Raw genomic sequence first — 12,492 nt, forward strand, 5'->3', positions numbered from 1 at the left:
CAACATAGTTTATTACAAGGTAGTACAAATATATATATATATATATATATATAGTGCTCCTCACACTATTGTATTAATATATTTTGCCTTGTCTATATTGATACAATATCAGAAAGCACTCTTTTTTGCGGATATAATCGTGTGGGCTGCTGAAAAGATTACATCTTTTTTTCCGGTTTTTTTGAATAAAATTTAATCATTTTTTTTTAATCAGTTGTTTGTTATTTTTTTAAATTATTATCCCCCCTTTTTCTCATATGTCTATATTTTTCCTTTGTTTTATCTTCATTTTGAACTTATCTAATGAGTTCTGTTTACTTGCAGATTATGCGCAATAAATGAAACCTATTGTTTTTCTTAACTTTCTTCGTGTTTTCTTGTATATATATATATATATATATATATATATATACACTAAGATATGAAGTTCAATATCTTAAATTTGTGTTGTTATTGAAAAGAAAATTTGAGGAAAAAATCCATTAAATACACGTAGTGAAATTAAATACATAATAACTGGTGCATCTCGATAAATTCAACCGTTTAAATACGCAACCTTCAATATCATGCTCACTTTTAATAAGTTTGATGTTATTTACAATGAGTAAAATAATAAAAAAAATTTAAAAATAGTAATATAATAAATGACCAACTTCGCGCAAATAAAATTTTGATTTCTCACAATTTTTTTTCAAATGGGGAATTTTTTATTATTACTTGTTTTCAAAAGGTCGGAAATTGAAATGAAAGCGTGTTTTTAATTATTAATCATCAACCGATTGTAGCTGCTCACAATGGTGATTTTAGAGGCCGGGATAGCTTGGGTTGGTAGGACGTTGGTCTCATGCTCGTGAGAATGTGAGTTCGAATCTATCCGGCTGAAGAATCCCAGTGTATTAAAAGGTGATTGGTGCAAAGTCCTCCAAGTGGTGGGTTGCAAAGTCCTCCAAGTCTAAGTTATTATTACAAATCAATATCTCTGGGGGTTCTGAATTGGAGATTGTTCGTTCTCTGATTCAGGTCAAAATAATGCTCTGTGAATGAATGAATGGAGTTCAATTGGGTCCTCCCCATAAAAGGGACTGTGACTTGTGTGTGACTGAATTCGTGTGTGGCAAGTCATGGTTGAAGTAGCAAGTGGAACAAGAGAAAAAACCTATTTGTTTTTAGCATTAAGAACTTAGCTTTCTATCTGGTCAGCTTTATTAATTTAAAATTCTTTAATTATGATTACTCTAGTAATCTCTAATTTTTAATTTTAATTATATCAAAAATTAAGCACATAATTAGTCACCAAAATCATTGATTGGTCATAAATAATGATATGAGATTTCAATAATTTGATTTAGATAATGAAGTTGCAAAATCAAATATTTAGAAAATGTAAGAACTTAAAATGCACGAATAAAAAACAATTGGAATGGTCGTATATGCATATCCTGAAATTATAATTCAATTCGTTTCACTAACAATCAAATTATATTTGGTAGGGAAAACTGACCCATAAATGAACCCCTAAGAGCAGGTTGTCTTCAAAAAATTTATGATATTTTCAAATACAATAGTTTTAGGTGAATGATAATGTCAACATACTTGTTATCAAATGCAGATCAGGGAGTAGCAGGGAGGAGAATAGAGTGGAGTAAAATTTTTTTTATCATTTGGTGGTTCAATTAATGTAGTAAGATAATCAACTGAATGAACAGTTCTTACCAGTGAATTTACTCAAATATTTCCAGATAATGAACACTTAATTTTGCAACTTTTTAGACATGCATTTATAAGCCTATTAAATACCTGAAAACTATATTTTTCTGAGGAATATACCATGTATTTGTAATTTTACATCTTTTTTCTCAGACAAAAAATCGAAAGTATTGCGGCATTGTATACAAAATAAAAAGATTTTTCACTTCTTTTTTACACTTTGTTAATCGAGTCTGAATTATAAATATTTATCGATATGTTATCTGATGATATGTTTTTATTATTCTTACAATTATTTTACCCCTTTCTTCTTTACTCTTTTTTCCTTGGGTCTTAAATTCTTTTTTTAATTTTTTAAGTTTTTTTCTCATCACCATAATCCTTTTAAAGCTTTCGCCTCAGCCTTTCTAAAGTTACTGCAAAAGTGTAATTTTTTCTCTTTTTTCTAATTTGATTCTGATCTAATTTAAATTTTTTTTTAGTTTTCCTGTAACATTTCTAGATTCCGTCAATGAAAAATAGAGAGGGAAGAGGAATATCTATCTCTTGTGAACCTATATCTAGTGGGTCCTCAGCAGTATACTTTAATTATTTTTGGAATCATTTGTTTCTTCAACTAATTTCATTCATCATTTGCTTCACCAAGAGGACTCACTTTAAAATTCATATCCAAGATTCATTCAGTATCAATGTTACTTGCTTCAGTGAAAACATTTTGGTTTAATCAAAATAAGCTTTTCAATACGTGCTTTTTCATATTAAAAAAAATACTTACTCTAGATGGTTTCGGATGTTAGACTTTCAGTCAATGTGGCACTAAATATTAACAATATATCTAGATGTATTTAATTTTCGAATGTCTGATAAAATTATGTAGACCATTTTTCTGACTTTTTGAATGCTGAAATCATCACGCCATTGCTCCGTGTTATCAATGGATGTCATTTTCAAAAAAAAAAAAAAAGTGCTTGATCCTTTTTTCACCTGAGCAGTGAATATATTATTTCCTTTCATGTTATCTATTTTCGCTATAACTTTAAACGCGGCAATTTTAACATCATCCTTTCGCTGAAAAAATATGTGTAAATTTAGAGAAATAAGCTGTAAACTGGTGTGCCAATATGAACTTTTTATTTCACAAAGAAATATAGTTATTTAAAAACAAATGACTTATTTTTCAGCAGATAAATTTCTGTTACTTTCAAAAACAAACTCTGTTATTTTAACAAAATAAACCCCTTATAATCTGAAGCATTACTGTCAGCATTTTAGTCACGATCAGCAAGTCATCATTTGAATTTGCTTGCACAGTGAACGCCAGGATTTTAACCCATGTCACCTCATTCTGAGGGAGCACTGCGTCTCTTCAGCAATGACAGTTCTATAGTTTGATTATGACGAAAAATCATAAACTGTAGTTATCTTAAAAGTCTTACTTATTGAAATAATTTTTAAGTGTAAAAACGTGCAAAGCTATATTGGCTAAAAATGATTTAAAACTTCTGGCAATTAACTACCAAAACATTATACCTAAAGACAGATAATAATCAGGTAGAGTATAAGTTTTGCAATGAAGTTGATACAATGTTCAAAATTTTCTAAAAAGTACGAGCAAGTACCGAAAATAATCATAAAATGATTTAAAAAAATAAGACGGTAATGTTACGGTAAGTAAAACTGCATGACAAAAGCAAGAATGTGAATTGACAACAGTTTTAATCCCTTTATGTTTCTGGTGAGAAACAGAGGAAAACTATAATGTGAAAAACAGATTGAAACTGAGAAATGAACGAGAAAAAATATGTAAAAAAGAAAGAAGAAAATCTGGGATTTTTTGCAGCTCGTTTTTAATAATTAAAAACTGAAAAAAACTCTGCATTTATCTTTAAATAGCTTCTTTTCCTGTAATTTTTTTTCTGCAGAAGTTTCAGTAATGTTTTTACTGTGTATGCATAATAAATCTAATTTTGGCCTAATATTTCAAAAGTTTCAAATTTCTTTGTGCCATAGTGTCTGGAGATTCTTCTAGTAACTTTATTATGAAACGTTTAGTTTATGCTGCATACTAGAAAAAAAGACATTATTCAATTTAATGTCTGCTATATTTTCATTTATTCCTGCTAATTTCCTCTCTGTTTTAATTATTTGATAAATTTACGATAAACGAAGAAAGAAAGTCTTACATAATTTATTTTAAAACTTTCTTTCTCGAATTTCCCTCTATAATTCTATAACAGTTAGCAATTGCGACATTTTATGGAGAAAAAAAACGATTAAATAAATTTTAAAAAGAAATATAATAAAATTTTAAGGAAATTTTGTGTAGCTTAAATTGCAAGTAATAATTTATATAACACTTATTTTTATGCTAACAAGTTACCGAAATACTAACCACAAGACTTAACAAAGCTTAAGAGAGATCACTGTATGCAATATTTATTATCTTGAAAGCCTATTGCCTTAAATTGAAGAAAATCTGTTTATTTTTACTCAATTGGTATGAAGATTATAATTTACAAATAAATGCTTTGAAAATACTAATACTAGAATTTTCCTAATAATCGTCATTATATATTTTTAGAAGCCTGGTCCAGAAGAAAGTTTTAAAAAAAGTATGGCTGGTGAAGATATATATATATATATTNTATATATAATATATAATACATCTAAAATAAAAATAGTTCTTTTAATTCTCATAGATTTAAATAATTAACTTCTAATTTGATTTATATGAAATTGATTTAAATTATCTTTTCTTCTTTTTGTACTCATTTAATATCGATGGTAATTTACTGCGCTTTTTATCGCCTTAAAAATATTGTCCTTCGTATAAAATGTCTTTCTTTCTTTAATTTGATATACGTAAAATTAAAATTTATTTTTACATTTCTTTCGTTAATTTTTTTTACATTTCATCGTCATCAGCAGATGCTATAGAGTTAGTATCACTAATGTTTTAAAAATAAATTAAAAAGGAATTTTTATTTTAGGCTAAAGCAAATTCTTATTACTATGTATTTTGAAATTATTTTATTATTTAAAAATGAAAATATTACTTTCACAAATAAAACTTTATATAAAAGATCAAACAAACATTGGATTGTTCAATCCCCAATCTCTAATTAAGGAAAAAGTCCAATATTAATTACATTGGAGTATGAAAATAATAAATTTGAAGTAAATTAAGAAGTGTAAAAATAATAACATAACTCGAAAATATTAAGAAAAAATATACTGATCCAGATCAATATTGAAACGTAATTTATTCACTTACAATCACTTTAATGCTTGTATACATAGACAGAATGTAATAATTTTTATTCAAAATTTTAAAATTTAAATATATTATACTTATTATACATATCACAGCATTCATTTAATAAATACAAAATATTTACTCAAAAATATGATGGATAGTTTGTTTGTTTCTAAGATTGTGCATTCAGTTCAAACTGATTTTTAATATACAGTAATTTAAAATGAAAAATGCCTCAATATTTACAGTTTTGAAATAATTTTCTATATTTTAATAAGATACTAAATTTCTTGATATAATCAGCCTCATCTGAATTAAAATCTATAATATAACTAAATTACTTTTTTTACAAACATAATTTACTATTTGATAAAAATATTAAATTTTCACACAGTTTAAAATAAAAATACTGTAATTTGTTTTACAAATTAGTAAATGATGGTGAGTATTGGAAAAAAACCAACATTTTTATTACATATTCATTATTATATTCATTATTAAAGATTTTCTGGTGCTATTACTTTAACTATATCACATTTTTCAGTTGATTGTAAAAACCACAACAAGATTTAAAAAGATTACAAACAAATAAAAGTTTGGAGTCTATTCACAAAATAATAATTGTTTTTCCAAACACAGGTTCTTCCTTCTCAAAACTTGAAACTATGCACATTCCTTGCTTGTAAACTGTTCTTGAAACTAGTATTTTTCAAGTGGGAAAAAACTGTTTATAACCCTCTGGAATTCAGATAATTTCGGCAGAATAAATATTTTTATCAATAGGTTCGGCACTGGTTATAACAATATCTCCTAAGTCTTTTTCTTGACTAAAAGCATTGAAGTTGTTGGTGCCTTTGTGCTAAGGAAAAAAGATTAAAAATAATATAATTTATGCTGATAAAAAGTTCAGAAGAAACAAAATTTGAATCCTTTCTTTTTCAAAAAACATAGAAAGAACAATCAGAGCAAGTAATATTTTAATTACTATTTTCAAAGAACAATATTAAAAAAATCTGAGAAATTGTAGTCCTCATTTAAAAAAAATGTTAAAACATTTCACTACCTAAAAAAAAATTTAGAGACCAACTATTAATATTTTTTATCTTAAGCCTCCTTTCACAAACAAAAATCCCGGAAAGTAAGGAAGGATATTTTTTAAAATACTATTATTATTATTGTTAAAATGCTCTAAAGCACCCAAATCCACAGAGCGTCCCCGTAAAAAATTTGCTGAAGGAACTGTTAACTGTTAAAATAATAAATGAAGAAATTGATCATTACTTGGACAGATCAAAGAGTTCGTGGAATCTGGCTGCTGATAAACACACAAGCAGTATTCATGTGGATGTTATTCCACATGAATATTGCAAACTCCACATGTATACAGTTTGTGAGGATTGTCTTTTTAACTAAAGATCTTTTTCATAGAAGCAGATATATTTCAGAATAAAAAAAATACTTTAATAATTAAAATGAAACTTTTCAAAAAAATTATTTTTTTAAAAAACAATGGCTGTAAATATTATAAAGAATACATATGACATTTTTGATGATCAATGAAAACGTTCGATTTCCTGCCTATGTTGCCTTTTCCCTCCCTCACAAAATACAAATGTGGGATAAATTAAGTCTACAAAAAAAATCATATAAAAATAAGTATCTAAAGCAAAGTATCTATGAGCGTCAAAGTATTTTTTATTTATATTTAATAAAAAAAATATATTTATTAACTTTTTTAATACGATATTTTGTTTTATTTAAAATGTTTTTGCTTAGTCAAAAAATATTAATAATGAAATCTATTTTTCAAAAAAATTATAAAAAGAAATCAGCTTATTTCTAAATGTTCTAAAACAAATCTTGTTCTTGCCGGTGTTTTGTTAAAAATCTCAGTGAAATTTTCTTGGAGAATAAAAAGAAAATATCATTTTGGTTACTTTAACGCCAATATTACCCACTTTATTTTTCTCCTACCTCGTGCGCCCAACGAACTTAAAGAGAAACCAAGTTTCCATGACAACGTCTACCGCTAATTTGAGGTGAATAATTCGTATTGAAAATTTTACAACAAAAGCATTTTAGAATGTATAGACCAAAATTCGTGTAATTATGTGACATTACAAACGAAAATGAGTAAAATAGAACATGAAAATCAAAACAGAAGCATAGATATTGATAAAAAATTATTAATCTTAATGAAAAATACATACGATTTTTTTTTTGATCGGTAGAATTAAATTAAAATCTGGAACCTAGAAAATCTTCACCGGCAGTAAATTTGGCATAAGAACTATGTTGCTTAAGATTGCCGTATTTACCGTTTATTTGTCACTGGTATGGCATTTTCTGAGTGCATAAAATGGATATCTCTCCTTATTTACAGAGAAAGAGCTTATATAGATTTTAAAATATTGAATTATTCATACAACGAATATAGTTTCAGATTTGAAGCTAACACTTTCAGAATAGAGAACAAAATTTTTAAAGTTGATATGAAAGAAATGAACTTAATGCAAATAAATAAGAAAAGTTGCAAATAAATAAGAAATGCAAAAGAAATAGACAAAGACAACTTGCATGAGATGATAGCAAGCTTCTACAACAAAATCATTCATCTTGTCAACAGGTACAAAATAAGTTATCGGTCATGGTTAAAGCTCGTGTCTGTCATAGTACGGAAGTTCGGTGCAATTGATTGCGTCATAAACGCATTTCTTGATCATATTTACCAACTTATGGGGCAATCTAACCAAAACAATTTTTCATTTTTCCAATTTATGGTGAAATTAGAAACTTTGCATCAAGTATTGGTTAAACATTTGCCGAGATTTTTTTACAGTGAAGACGTGTGACATATTTGTAAATATACATATATTTGGAATTATTGATTTTTTCATTTGTGCTGAAAAAGTATAAACAAAAGTGACTCTAGTTATTCATATGAGAGTCATAGAGGTATGGTAAAGCTAAGTGACCGAAGCTATTTTTTGATTGGACAATCTCAGTTCTGAATTTTATTCTTCATCTATTTTAGCATGATTTATTCAGATCTCTTAAGATTACAACTAGTAAGATTACATCACACTCATAAAGAGCTTATTTCTGCGAAACATTGCATAGAAATTTTCAGTTTAATTGAGCATAACTTTTTAACAAAATCTAAATACACTTATGTAAGTTTTCAAAACATTTTAACAAATTTTTAGTTACGATTTAATTTCTCATAAACTAGCTGAAAACCCTTTCTTCGTGAGGGGTAAAAAATATTAAAAATCAATAAAGAGTTAATAATAAACACTAGGAAACACACAGAGCTAAAAGGCATATACCGACAGAATTAAAATCATTCAAAATAATTCATTTTTTACTTATTTATAGATGTCTTGTTCAATTCCTGTTTGGCTTTGCATCATTAGATTACGCAACACACGTATTTAGAAGCTCTATCTTCGTTGACACGTCAACCCAGGATGGGCTCTGGCCTTCTTCGTGACCAAATATCGTGTATCTTTCGCTTTGTTTTTCATCCAGTTATTTTTTATTTTTAGATAATCGTTGAAGCAGTCCAACATAATAAGTTCAGCTGCTCTGTTTTTTGTGCGTCGGTTGATTTGGCTATAGATACTTTTTTGGTGTTGCTATCGTTTGTGTTGCCAGTTATAGTTAGTCATGATAACCTATGGGTGTTAATTAATTAAAATATGCCAGATTTTTGGAATTACAGAATTTAAAAATAGAATTGTAAAATTCTATTTTTAAATTCTTTATAATTCCTTATATTTTCCGAATTATTTTGATGCACTTACGTTCAAAAAATTTCTTTTTCATTCTTCTCACAAAAGTTGACAGGAATTTTTATCTTTTCTTGTCAATGCCAAGATTCATATGTCATAAATTTAATTAAGCGTTCGTAAATTGCTATCAAGGATTTTGTTGGGAGGAAATTTAACCTTAAACTTTTCTTTAAGCCAAAGTGACCTTAATGGCCCAATAATTTTGTTATGGATTTTAGCTGTTATATTGTCGCGGTGTGTCAGAGGACTAAGAGCTTGCCTCCGAATGAGGTGAACACTTTCGAATCCCAACGGTAGCTGGATTATACCGATTCTGCTCTCAGCTCACTCTGAACACAGTGCTGACGTAAAATATGAACAATAAATAGTAGACGGTTCATGACTTGAAATCTCATTGCCGCGAGCTAACAGTGGGAAGTTTTACGGTTTGGTTCCCAAAGTCGTACTTCTTCTTCTCGTGTCATAGGAGCGCTATCTACGTATGTGTTATTATGTTTTAATATTTGGTAAGAGAGCGACTAGAGTTTGGGACATATACTGAAACAGTGACAGCAGTTTTGTTAACCAGCGATACCAAGTAGGAGACTGCAAACTCCTATTATAAATAGATATTGCACCCACATTAATTAACATTAAAAAAATATTTAACCTCGGAATCTACGTCTTAATTGTGACTGGTGTTTCGAAACGTTAGTAAAGCAATCGATTTTCGAAGAATTACTGCTCTTAAATTCTTCTCCAATGTAAAGAACTATTCTTTTTAAGTCAAATATAAAGATAAAACAGAATTTTACGCAGTTTCATTAAAATGTTAAAAAAGAAATCTTTTTCATCAAATTCTTGGAAGGAATAAAAAACATTCTCTGATTTAATTGAGCAAAGTATTTTTAGTCTAGATTTCCTTTGAATAATTAGAAAAAGTATTCCTTTCTTAGTGAGTGAAAAACAAGACTTATAAAAAAATAACTAACTTAACATTATTTTAATTATTTTTGATAAATATTAAATTGATTGATTTATAAAAAATTATTTAGAGTTCAAGTATTTACAATAAAGTTTATCGCATGAAACTTCTTGATAGATTGAAATCAGAAATAATGAGATATGGAACCAAAGTATGTGTATAACAATCATAACTTAATAATGAAATCAAAAAGAATTTGTGTGTGTGTTTTTTTTAAAAAAAAAAAAACTGCGCTTCGCATGTGTCATGTTTCTCATCTGAATTCTTTCGCAGCGTCTCTTAATAAATAACATAAAAAAATTTAATTAATTAAAAATTGAAGCTAACTTTCTCAAAGTGTAGGAACTTAAAAACAGGTTGAAAAGTAAAACGAAATTATATCTTCTGAAACAACTTCATCCTTTCATTTATTAATTTTTATTAACTCTAATCTCAATTACATGCTCGTATAAAAAGGGTTCAATGAAAAAACAATGAAAAACCGTTTTTTTTTTTTTTCGCGAAATTAATCTTTCCTAACGTAGCATATGGAAAATAAATAAATATTATAGAAATTGCAATAAAATATTTATCATTTTTTTTTTATTAAATAGAGTTGTAAGCTAGCATAGTATAGGGGCAGTAATCGTCACTGGTATTTTATTATGAAAATTCAAAAACTACATTTGCTAAAGATTATAACAATAGCTAAGGTGAAAAGATTGAAAAAGTCTCATTTTTAAAATGTTTCTCCCAAACAATCTAAATTGTAAATTTCGGCAATAATAAAAGAGCTGTGGTGGCTTGGGGGACATCGCGCTCAGCTCCAATGAGGTGACCCAGACACGAATTCCAGTTCCAACTGGTCGATACGTGTTCCGCAACAGGATCGCACCGACCACAGTGCTGACGTAAAATATCCTTAGTGGTAGACGAATCATGGCTTACCATCGGGATAACCGTGGTAGATTTCCTTTGTTTTCCTCATCATATAACGCGAATGCGGGTTAGTTCCATCAAAAAGTCCTATAGGATAGGTAGTTTGTCCCAAGAGTTCCCTTGTCTTCGTGGTTGGGTTTAAAATTACAAAGTTATGTAGTTAAACATTAATGGTCGTAAACTCAAGATTCGGTGATCTATTCAAAGCAAATTATAAAATAAAACAATTTACAAAAAGCAAATTCTTAGGAAAAATAGTAATTGAGATTCCTTTTTTTAAATCAACCTTAAAAATTTGTAAAATATGCGTAGATAAATGTAAATACAAAAAATGAGTTTCAGTTACTTTAATTTTTTAATTTGTTTTCTGTTTTGGTAAAGTCAGTATTAATTGAAAAGGTAATTAATAGAAAAGGACAAAAAATAACAAAAAAAATATAAAAAAATTTTTAAAGTAGTACTAATTTAGCAAGATAATTTGCAACCGAGTTAAGTAATAATTGTACTATTAAAAAATTATTTCTGAAAAAAAATTATTATAAAAATATTAGCGCCATTGTTTTGTATAGTTACAAGATATATTGATATAACTCCTGACACGAATCTTATTTATAAGTTTTAGTGGAGACAAAGGCATATGAAACAATGTTATTTTTTGTTAAATTTTGATAACTACTATATTTCTTAGGTTTCTTTAAGATTATGATCTTTTTTTATGGCCTTATCAAACAAAGTAGGTTCAAGGAAAGTAGAAAAAAAAGTGGTAGAACCAGAAGCTGACGTCATTGAAATCAACAAAGGTAACCACGTCAATCAGAAAAGGGATTCAAGCAAAGTTATAGATATTATAAAGCATTGTGTACATTTTATAATTGTATTATTATATTAGGTAGTTATTACCACAGAATTTATTACCGAAACTAAACATTGCTGCAGTCAATTATAATTTGGTGATTTTTACGACTCCTTGAAATAGAATAGTACCATTAAATTTTGAAACTTACTACAGTATTGCATAAATGAAAATAGAATTTTTACAGACGACAGTAAAATTGTTAAATAAATTATGCTGGTAGAGGTTACAGAATGATAGAAACTAGCACCGTCATCAAGCTAGTGGACAAAATTTTAAAGCAAGGCTCAACCATCGCAAGCACTTAATAGAAACCTATACAAATAAACAGTTTTTGATTAACTTTTCTTTTCCTTTAATTCTGGAAGCTGTAGAATATGTAAATTTTTTAAATCGTGTTTTTGGAAAACTAACGTATTTTAATAATTAATGCAAAATGATTCGACTAAAACATGGAAATGTATTTGTTAAGTTTAAGATGAATAATCAATATCTTAATCCAATAATCTAAAGACAGAATGCCTATTTTAAGAATCAGCACATAAAGTATTAAAAAATAAATAAAAAATATTAGCTCTATAAGAAATAGATAAAAAACAAATCGATTTTCTTTTAACATACTTCAAAGAACAATGATCAAGAATTGTTCAATAAACATAAAGTTTTTTTTCTCCAAAATCTCTATTTTTAAATGCGAGATAAGTTTATTAAATAGCATAGTAATTATGTTTCAAGGGGTATTACAACAGCTGCAAATGAAAAATTTAATTTCCCCATAAAAAAATTTTTTATCCCATTAGATATAAAGTATTTGTTGAGTAATATTACTCGTATGAATAAAAGCAATTTCATGTAAATATGGTAAGGACTATAAAATTCTAAGCTAGTTTAACGGTTTTGAAAGATTTTTTATATTTTTCATGAAAATAATTTATTCCATTACTTTATTTAACATTTCATAAAAAATTATGAGATGACATTAAAATAGAGTATATATATA

General features: G+C 27.4%; 1 long non-coding RNA gene across 1 annotated transcript in view; it reads right to left on the reverse strand.

Annotated features, from left to right (window-relative positions):
- Positions 1 to 4,951: 4,951 nt before the first annotated feature.
- The window catches only part of LOC122270973 (uncharacterized), a 34,585-nt gene continuing 27,044 nt past the window's right edge, over positions 4,952 to 12,492 (reverse strand). The window contains exon 2 of the long non-coding RNA XR_006226080.2: positions 4,952 to 5,822. This is a non-coding gene — a long non-coding RNA (uncharacterized lncRNA). The remainder of the gene's footprint in view (positions 5,823 to 12,492) is intronic.

This window comes from Parasteatoda tepidariorum, chromosome 1 (genome assembly GCF_043381705.1).
Source record: "Parasteatoda tepidariorum isolate YZ-2023 chromosome 1, CAS_Ptep_4.0, whole genome shotgun sequence".
Classification (NCBI taxonomy): Eukaryota; Metazoa; Arthropoda; class Arachnida; order Araneae; family Theridiidae; genus Parasteatoda; species Parasteatoda tepidariorum.